General features: G+C 44.7%; 1 pseudogene; it reads left to right on the plus strand.

Annotated features, from left to right (window-relative positions):
• Nucleotides 1-1773: 1773 nt before the first annotated feature.
• On the plus strand, nt 1774-1970 carry LOC136593912 (small nucleolar RNA U3; annotated as a pseudogene).
• The last annotated feature ends 9211 nt before the right edge of the window (nt 1971-11181 follow it).

Below are 11181 nucleotides of genomic sequence, written 5' to 3' on the forward strand. Positions count from 1 at the left end.
CGGCTAATTTGGCCATTAGCCGCCGAAAATTAGTCGGCTCCATGGGAACGAGGACGCTAGCAACGGAGCAGGTAAGTGAAAAACGTCTTATAACTTCTGTATGGCTCATAATTAATGCACAATGTACATTACAAAGTGCATTAATATGGCCATACAGAAGTGTATAGACCCACTTGCTGCCGCGGGACAACCCCTTTAATAGCTCTGCTCAGCCATGCGGCTGATCGGAGCTGTTGCAGCCGGGGTCGGCTGTAATAAACAGCCAGCGCCCGTCCTATATGAAGGAAGGTCCCCCATGATCTCCCTTCATACATAACCTGACCCTGCAGGACGTAACTGTACGTCCTATAGCAGGAAGGGGTTAATCATGAATTATGTCTTATAATAAAGACAAAGCTTTGGTACGGTTTAAGCCAGTTGAGCAAAATGTAATTGTTCCCAGCAAGAGAAATGAAGTAATCTTGTACATATGATACCTTTTAATGGCTAACAAAAATACCTGATATTATAGTGAGCTTGCGAACCTCTCGGGTTCTTCTTCAGCCTAAAAGGATGTCAGTGAATGGCTGTGATTAGCTAACACAGCGCCAGCTTTCATTGGCTGACGCCACCTGAGTTAGCCAATCAATTCTGCCTTTGCTGTGGAGCGGCACACTGCCTCCACTGCTGGTGTGATGTTCTGGGGTGCCATCGCATATGAGTCGGTCCCCCCCTAGTAGTGGTAGGAGAGACAATGACTGCTCAGCAATATGTTCAGGACATCCTGTAGCCACATGTGTTGTCTCTCATGGCAGCTTCCAAAAGGCATTTTCCAGCAGGTTAATATGTGAAAAACTGTCTAAAAATTTTGTAACAATTTTAGAAAAATTTTCCTCAGTATAAAACTGTGAAGACTTTGAATATCCCACCATCAGCAGTATATAATATCATCAAAAGATGCAGAGAATCTGGAGAAACTCGGATGCACAACGGACAAGGCCGACAGTCAATTTTGGATGTTTAAAATCTGCGAGCCCTCAGGCAGCACTGCATTAAATACAGGCATGATTTTGTAGTGTAAATCACTACATGGGCTTAGGAGTGATTATCGCTTGGAACAACTATTGGGCGCTTTAGTGCCCGACAGTCGGCCCATGTAAGGGACCTTTCACACTGGACAGAATAGGCCACACAACGCACTGCAAGCCGTGGTAAATTGTGCACCAGAATCCGCAGGTTACCCATGGATTTAGATGCAGAATTGAAAATGGCTTAAAATTTGCCTGCAATTCCACATCAAAATCTACAGTTTGACCTGTGGATTTTGTTGTGGAAATCCTCAGCAGTTGATTTGGCTGAATTGTGCTACAGCGTAATTCTGTCCCATGTGAGAGGTCCCTTAGGCTGCATGTCCACGGCCGTGATTCCGCTGTCTGAAGCTTTCCATAGCGTTGCTATGGAAAGCGCAGCTGCGCCGTCGAAAAGCGGAGAATCACGGCGATCTTCTACTTGCGGGATTTAAATCGCAGCATCCTGCGAGTCTCCGCAGTGAGCCTATCTGTCGCTACGCCCGTGGACAGGCAGCCTTAGGGTATCCTTACTCATACACTTTACAATCTGCGACCCTCTGATGGGTAAGGTGGTTGGAGCAGCAGGTCCCGGGGGATTCCCATTGGCCGTTAGAAGTCATGTATGCAGATTAGGAGCAGAGAGCAGATTTGATGTAGCATCATTATACAAGTCTAGAAGCTTCTATTTCCCCGTAGTCCCGGCTCTGAGCAGTCACCATGTATCAAAACTATACTTTCAGGAATCAAGTCTATAGTTTTCAACTTAAGAAGTGTGCTGGAAAGTGTCCCAAGTCACCAACCAAGAGGAGGCGCTGTAGTGAGCTCTCAGTTCTGCTTCGTTGCAGGTGCTGATTGCTGTTGATGACCGTTCTCCTTCTCTGTTACAGGGAAGGTGGAGGGGGAGATCACAAGCTGAGTGGTTGTTTTGTATCTTGTAGTTACATAAGAAATAAGGTAATGTGTGGCGCAAAGTGTTAAGGCAGCAGAAATGAAGTTTTAGAGCTAATGCCCACGGCCGGATTTCCGCTGCGTTACACCGCAACTATTAGGTTCTATCGAACCTAATAGCTGAATGTTCACACCGCGGAATTCCACAGCGTGAAATAAACTGCAGCATATCCTATTTGCCTCGGGAATATGTGCGTCCGGCTTCCTTTGTAGTTAATGGAAGCCGTCCGTCACGCTATTCTCCCGCTGTCAGTAGAGCGGAAGTATCGCATGAATACGCGACCCTGCCCAGCGCCGGTCACGTCATGCGCTGTACTGCGCATGCGCGTCAGGCGGGCTGTGCACAGCAGATCCGGGAGGTGAGTATGGGGTCTTTGGGGGGGCGTCATGGCTGCGATATTTCGCTGGCCAAGTCCGTCACGGCCGTGGGCACGAGCCCTTAAGTTCTCACTCATGACCTGAAGCATGCGGGTTCAATCCACGCATGGTTCAGGTAGCCGGCTCAAGGTTGACTCAGCCTTCGATCCTTCCGTGGTCAGTAAAATGAGTACTCAGCTTGGTGGGGGGTAATAAATAAAAATTACCTGAAAGCGCTGCGGAATACGTTGGCGCTATACATAAATGACAAGATTTATTTCTTTTTATTTTTTTATGTTCTTGCAGTTCTGCTGTACCATCTAGTTTAGGGTATCTGTGCAATTGTGTGGCTAGATTCTGCACCTTCAAAATAGCTTCAAGGAGAAGACTCACTTTGCCATAAGGTGACTGCAAATATCTTAACCCCTTAACGACCAGCCCATAGTCTTTTTACGCTTTGCCCAAGTGGGCTTTATTCTCTGAGGACGTAAAAACATGCGTCCTACAGAGAATAAAGCCCCGTGGGCTATGGACGTGACAGCTCCATGCTGTCGGTGCCCACAGGTAGCAGACAGCATGGAGCTGTCATCCCGGGCTGCGGGACCCACAATAAAGTGTAAATAAAGTTAAATATTTAGCTGCCCAGCTGAAAGTACGTACCTGGCTTCCCCGATGTCTGCCGCAGGTAAAAGGGTCCTCCGGAACCCGGCGCGGCTCTTCTGCGCATGCGCGCAAGACGAACGACGTCACGCGCGTACGCAGAAGAATGGGAACCCCGGGGAGTTTAAAATCTCCTGGTTCCCGGCTCCTGAAGGTAGCCGGGAACCAGGAGATGTCCCCGGGGACCGCGGCGAGCAGTCCCCTGACCCGCGATCGCCGCTATCCACTGGAAAAAGTTTTAAAAAAAGTAAAAATCAGCTTAATTTCACCTCCCCTCATGGATCCGATCCATGAGGGGAGGTGAAAATACTCACCCCCGGTCCTCAGCGGCGCGCCGGTCTTCCGGGACCTTCTGCGCATGCGCGCCTGATGATTGACATTGGGGAGCGTGCACAGAGGGGCTCAGAACCCGGGAAATCTAAAATACCTCTGCTCCTGACTGCCATGTGTAGCCCGGAGCAGAGGGATGTCCCTGCAGAGATGATCACTGTTATCCAATGGATAGCAGTGATCATTAAAAGTAAAAAAAAGTGTAAAAAAGTAATAAAAATAAAGTTTAAAACGCTTACATTTCATCTCCCCTCACGGATCATATCCGTGAGGGAGAATGAAATTACGTACCTAAGGCCCGCGGATTTATCCGCAGAGCTTACCCCAGCTTCTGCGCACGCGCCCGTCGCCAAAGCGGCAGACGCATGCGCAAAAGCCGTGGATTGCCAGGATAACTTAAAATCTCCCTGCTCTTGGCTACAAAACTGAGCCAGGGGCCTGTAGATTTCACGGGGGGCCGCAGTGAGCGGTTCCTGGTCACGTGTTCGCCGTTATCCAATGGATAATGGCGATCACGTAAAAGTTAAAAAAAAAAAAGTTCGTTTCATCTCCCCTCACCGATCCGATCGGTGAGAGATGAAACTTTTTACCGGAGGCCTCCGTATTTGCACCCTGGCGCGATCTTCCTCCGTGAACTTTCCCGGATTCTGCACATGCGACCGCCGGCAAAACAACGGACACATGCGCAGGAGTCGGGGAGCCCAGGAAACTTAAAATCTCATTACTCCCAGCAACCAACGGTCGCCGAGAGCCCGGAGCAGTGACGGGTGGCCTCGTTGAGCGGTCCCCGGTTACGTGATAAAAAGGTAGCGATTTACCTTAGGTCGGTCTCACATGACCGGATAGGAATTACGGATTCCGCATGCGTTTCATTAGCGGTAATACGCAGATCAATCGCATTGGATTACACAATTCCGCTCACATTAGTGGGCTGGAATTTCATAATCCACTCGCAGAAAAGAGAACGCAGCAGGTTCTATTTTACTGCGGATATCCGCAACATAGAGCCCATTGTGCTCCATGGTCGCGGATATACCTGCAGCCCATACACAACTACGTTGTATACAGGCTGCGGGTACCCGCGTCATCGCTAAGCGACGGTGCGGGAAATACAAACAAAAAAAAAGTACTGCGCATGACCGCCTGTGTGAGTAGGCAGTTATGCGCAGTACATTACGTGGCCGTACGCAGGGTCACAGCCGGGCTCACAGCCAAGATCCGTTGTGGCCTCCGCAAGCAGATGCCGCCTACGGCTGCGTGAGCCCGGCGTTATTCAGATCGCTACCTGTAATACGCAATTTACAAGAAGCCCCGGGAACGCTCGCCTTCATGCAGTTCCAGGAGCAGCTTGTTGAGCTCCTTCTCTGTGAGACTACCGCACCGCAGCAAGATTACAAAGCCTCACAGAGCACCACTTTTTACACCCCATACCCGCCGCTGAGGTCACGAAATACCCCCAAGCGAGAGAGGAGGGGGAATACCCGGTTTTCTTGCCCCATGTACCCATCCCAACCAGCCTCCGTAATTACCCCTGTCTTCGGACATAAAATGCGGTTTATATTATTACTTTTATCTAATATTTAGAGAATGCCAAAAAATGGGGATGGCGGGGGGGATTATTTTTTAGGAAGTCAATTTTTTTTCCGTATAAGTGGGCAATGGGGCCTTGAATTTATTCAGTTGTACCCTGATTTCCAGCGGGCATTCCCTCCATTATGGGCCTAGCCATGTGTCCTGTAAGTAGTTTAGGGCCACAATGGGTATGTCTCTGAACACGGGACAAACGGGGGTATCCATTTTGGGGTGAACGTCTTCATTCCTATGTGTGCTGTAAAAAAAAACCAGTTTTTAAATTGACAAAATTGCCAAAAAAATGAAAATCGGAATTTTTTCCTTCTGCTTTGCTTAGATTTAGTCAAATACTGTGGGGTCAAAATACGCAGTACACCCCTAGATGAATTTGTTAAGGGTTTAGTTTTCAAAATGGGGTCATTTGTGGGGGTTCCTTATCGTTTTGGCCGCTTAATGTCTCTACAAGTGGGCAAGGGGGCCTGGAATTTATTCAGTTGTACCCTGAAATCCAACGGGTGCTCCTTCCATTATAGGCCTAGCCATGTTTCCTTTAAGTAGATTAGGGCCACAATGGGTATGTCTCTGAACACGGGACAAACAGGGGTATCCATTTTGGGGTGAACGTCTTCATTCCTATGTGTGCTGTACAAAAAAAACTGTTTTTAAATTGACAAAATTGCCAAAAAAATGAAAATCGTAATTTTTTCCTTCTGCTTGGCTTAGATTCATTCAAAAACTGTGAAGTCAAAAAAGTCATCGTACCCCTAGATAAATTCGTTAAAGGGTCTACTTTTCAAAATGGGGTCACTTGTGGGGGTTCTCCATCGTTTTGGTCACCCAATGGCTCTACAAGTGGGCAATGGGGCCTAAGTCTCCTTCAAGCAAAATTTCTGTTCTGAAAGCCACCGGTTGCTCCTTTCATTTTGGGCCCCATTGTGCATACTGACGTAATACTAGGGCCACAATGGGTATGTTTCTGAGCACGGGACAAACAGGGGTATCCATTCTGGGGTGCAAATCCTAATTTTCATGTGTACTATAGAAAAAAGTTCTGTCTTTAAAATGACATATTTGCAAAAATATGAAATTTTAGTTTTTCTCTTCTAAATTGCATTGACTCCTGAAAAAAACTGTGGGGTTAAAATACTCCTGACACCCCTCAGTGAATACGTTAAAGGGTGTAGTTTTTAAAATGGGGTCACTTGTGGGGGTATCTATCAATTTCACTCCTATGAGCCTTTGGAATCTTGGCTTGGTGTAGGAAAACAAAGTGTTCCTCAAAAAGCTGAAAAGTAATGTTAAATTTGTACGTCTCCTAAATGGTAAAAAAAAAACGAAAGTTTTTCCAATGTGCGCCCAAAATAAAGTAAATGGATGAAAATATTTATCTTAGCAAAATTTTCTATATTATGTTTGCACATATTTGAGATATTGCAGTTGGAAATGTGAAAAAATGACGATTTTTTTCTAAATTTTCCAAATTTTCGCGCTTTTAATAAATAAACACAAATTCTATCGGTCTTTTTTTTCCGCCTAAATGAAGTACAACATGTGGCAAAAAAACAATGTCAGTATCGCTTGGATATGTAAAACCTTTCTGGTGTTTTTCCATGTTAAAGTGGCACGTGTCAGATTTGCAAAATTTGGCCTGGTCATTAAGGCGCAAACAGGCTTGGTCACTAAGGGGTTAAGATTTCCATATTTCTGTAAAGAGATTGAAAATATATGATGTGTTTCTCTGCAGGCATCTCTCCTGATGGCACAAATTCCCAGGGGCAAACGCCTTTGTTTGTGGCGGCATTGCTTGGGCTGCGAAAAATAGTTGAATTGTTGTTGAAATTTAGATCCAACCCCAACCAGTAAGTATACAGTAAAATAGATTATTCTGGTTGTAGAGATATACATATAGCATAGATCTGAGCTATGCTACAGTTACATTAACCTTCTATTTATTGGGCGACCTCATCCATGTGAACATCACGGGGGGATCTTCATTAGACAACCCCTTTTAGCATTATTATTTCATCTATATATATAGTGTAAGGACTAGGCTGCTCACAAACAAATATGGGACCGAAGGTAGAGCCACAACCTGATCCCATTCCGGGGATGTACACAAATAATAAGTAAATGAACCCTTTACTTTTTATATAAATTGGCATCATTTCCTAAACCTTCAAACAGATCTATCCACTCATGTGTTCAATATAAAGTCTATAAGCCCAGGTTTTGCATCTATATCTGATATTTAGTGCATATCCGGTGGAAGCAGATCTGCAATAAAATCCGCTGTGAATTTGCAGTATATTTGCTGTGGGTATTCCCCATCAGATATGTGCCGTGTGAAGGTGGTCTTGGGGTAATGCTACACATGGCAGATTTGTGAACATTTCTCTTTCTGTTCCATACATCTGAATAGAATTTGTAAAAACATAAGCAAATGTATGGAACAGATATATTTATTTACAGAAATATCTGCCACAGATTTGCCACATATGAATGGAACTGCAACATCCCAATATTCTCATACAATATACACATGGCTGTATTCCAGCTCTTCTTTGTATGGTGCCGTAATAGGGCTGCCATAGAGGTGCACGGACCCTCTACTGTCCTGTTTGCTTCCAGTTTCATATGTATGCTTACCGAGGATTCTGTGGCATGTTCCATCAGATCCATATGGAAGGATCAATGTTCCCCCATAAGTATTGCTTCTAGAGGAGAGAATCAGTATACACATGAATTCCACAAGGAGCTTGTATGGCTGTGTGCTAACCAACCGTACAGACTGTGCTTAATGCTCTGACATTCTTACGGGCCCTCAGGGTATTTTCACTTATAGCGGGAATGCTTCTGATTCTCCACAGCGCAATTTGCTGCGGGAAGTCAACAGCATTTTACGGTGCCAGTATGTGGATTGGATTTTAAGAATTCTCATCCGCAGCTGCGGTAAAAGTCTGTAGCGGAAATTGGTTTGACTTTAAATCCACACCGTATCATTTCATGCCGCTTATTTCACTCTTTGCACTCCAAAACTAAAATCTGCGGCGAAATGGCAGTGTTTCTCCAAATGACATCTGTCCAATGTGTGTACTTCTTGCCATTGTGGATTCTCTAATGTAGAAAGTCTGCAGCAGGTTTGTCTCGTGTGTCCGTACTTTAACAATGTTCTAATGGGAGATCGAAAAGTTTGCCTTGGCCCCCCTGCAGCCTAGTCCAACATTCACGGAGGGCTTCTTCACATGAGCGTGATTTCTGCGGCCATGATTTCAATAGTTTCGTTTTCATCAGCGGCATTCTCTCCCATTAATAGGACGGGTGAGAAAAGATAGGACTTGCCCTATCTTTCCTGCATGTAGTATTAACCCCTTGAGGACATGGCCTATTTTGGGCTTAAGGACGCAACGATTTTTGGCAGATTTTTATCTCCACTTTTCAAAAACCATAACTTTTTTATTTTTCAGTCGACATGGCCGTATAAGGGCTTGTAGTTTTTATTGGTGACATTTTTGGGTATATAGACTATATTGTAAAACTTTTATGCATTTTTTTATGATAGCAGGGTGAAAAAACACATCAGTTCTGCCATAGATTTTTTTACAGCGTTAATCATGCAGCATACATTAAAAAGAATACACTTTTTTTGTGGGTCGGTACGATTACAACGATACCAAAATTCTTATTTTTTTTGGAGGTTTTTCCACTTTTCCGCAATAAAAACCCTTTTTTTGGAAATCTTTTTTTCTAAATCGCTGCATTTAAAGTCCTGTAACTTTTTTATTTTTCTGTAGCTGGAGCTCTGTGGGGGCTTGTTTTTTGCGAGTCAAGCTGTAATTTTTATTGGTACCATTTTTGGGTACATATGTTTTTTTTAAAATTAATTTTATTGCGTTTTTTGGGAGGCAAAATGCTAAAAATTTGCTTTTTGCCTCAGTTTTTTAGGTTTTTATTTACGCTTTTTGCCGTGCAGTATAAAAAGCACATTCAACTTATTTTATACGACGATACCAAATATGTGCGATTTTATTTAAAAAAAGATGTTATGCTGTGAAAAAAAGCACAAAAAAGGGTGGTTTTTATTTTTATTTTGACATTTTTACTGATTTTATGTGCCTGTGGGGGACTTGCACCATACCAGCTCTGATCGCTATAATAAGGCATTGCAGGACTTCTGTTCTGCAATGCCTTATCGCTTGTTACAGCGATCACAGGCACTGGCAATACAGGACGCCGGTATGTGGCATCCTGTTGCCATGGTAACCTGTCTGGCTCTCCACGATTATATTGTGAAAGTCCGATGACGGTGACCCTTGTCATGCCGCGATCTATATAGAAGGGGTTAACAAGCGGGGGTCGCTGCTCTGATGCAGCCACGCTGTTGCAGGGGGAGCCCAGCTATCAGTGACAGCTGGCCCTGCTGCCAGATAGCGCAAAATCTCTTATGATCTCACACTATCCCTAGGGCGTAACTGTACGCCCTGTTGTGCTCAATACCCCTCTGCTAAGTTTGAAAAGTCCAAGAAGAAAAAAAAAAGTTTCTGCACAACTATGCTCCGTAGCCTGCCAGCGTAGTTGCGCATACGGCCGTCTTATTTTGCCCTGATTCTTATCAATGCTTAGTAGAGATCACAGTAAAGGGTAGTCTATAGTGTGATCTTTCCCTGAGGGCCATTTATACGGGCCGATTATCGCTTAAAACCCGTTCACAAATATGAGCGATAATTGTACGCGTAAATGCCAAAAAATCATTTACCGTTCGCTCACTCTTCGTTATCGTTGACTTCCATTCAGTATAAAAATCATTGCTGGATCGCGGGCTTCACGCTGATCGTAAAAAGCCAGTGAGAATCCCACGATCCAGCAGGGATTTCTGCCTGTCTACAAGCTCTGCACGAGCGCTAACAACCCTACTGGTGACGCCCGCGCCTGTGCAGTCCTTGATACGACTGTCGGCTCGTCTAAATGGGGCATTAGCCTTGTTCACTGGGGCTGCGTTACTACAGCTTTCTAAGTGTACAAGTACAAAAGGCAATCAGATGTCCATATCTCCTCTGTTGTATGTTTGCAGCCGATGCTTTGATTGGAGCACGCCGGTCCATGCTGCAGCATTTTCTTGTGACCAGTTGATTATGAGTAGGATCATTGATGCAGGAGGGGACTTGCGACTTCATGATCAGAAATCAAAACAACCCTATGACTGGGCGCTCTTGGCTGGAAAAGATGAAAGTGCTCAGGTTAGTCAAATGAATGGTTTGGCATTGTAGGGACTGTACATATAGTACATCTCATTGTATTTGCCACTCAGCTCCGAAATATCATATGGGTGCTTTGGGTTGCCATCCTAACTGCCCATATAATAATCCACAGCACTGGTGAAGCATTCAGTTGCCAATCATAGTCGGTGGGTGTTTACACAGGCGATTATCATGCACGATTTCTGTGCATTGCAAGATGAACAGAAATTGTGCACAAAAAGAACCCATTATTTTATATTTATATCTCAGCATGTCCTTTTTTTGAGCGACTCTGTTCAAGAATCACCAATTATTCCCTATGGGAGCAAGAAAAAAACTGCATCATGCTTGCATGAAACTCACATTTACATACAAGTGTCATTTTTCTATTTTTACTATTGGATCAACATTTGATTTTTACACAAGTGCAGTGCTGCATTTTTTATTGCAAATCACATTGCACTTGCATAAAAAATAGCGGGTTTACAAGTGAGATCAGTCCGGGTTTCTTGGATCTATATCACACTTGCTCACTCAGTTAAAGAGGAGCAAGTACTCCTGTACAGCCATCCCTCTCTAACTCACTGAGACAAAGCAGGGACATAGTAAGAATTGATAGTGAAGTAGGAACTGCATGGCTACGCTGCCATTTAGCATAGGAGGAACACTGCTCTGTACCCTCACGAAGTTATGGTGGCCCCTCTACACTCCCATACATTTATGGTGGCCCCTCTACACTCTCATGCAGTTATAGTGGCCCCTCTAAACTCTCATAGTTATAGTGGCCCCTCTACACTCCCATACAATTATAGTGGCCCCTCTACACTCCCATACAGTTATAGCGGCCCCTCTACACTCTCATACAGTTATAGTGGCCCCTCTTCACTCTCATACAGTTATAGTGGCCCCTCTTCACTCTCATACAGTTATAGCGGCCCCTCTACACTCTCATAGTTATAGTGGCCCCTCTACACTCTCATACAGTTATAGTGGCCGCACTACACTCTCATACAGTTATAGTGGCTGCACTA

The sequence above is a fragment of the Eleutherodactylus coqui genome, chromosome 1 (assembly GCF_035609145.1).
Source record: "Eleutherodactylus coqui strain aEleCoq1 chromosome 1, aEleCoq1.hap1, whole genome shotgun sequence".
NCBI classification, from domain to species: Eukaryota; Metazoa; Chordata; class Amphibia; order Anura; family Eleutherodactylidae; genus Eleutherodactylus; species Eleutherodactylus coqui.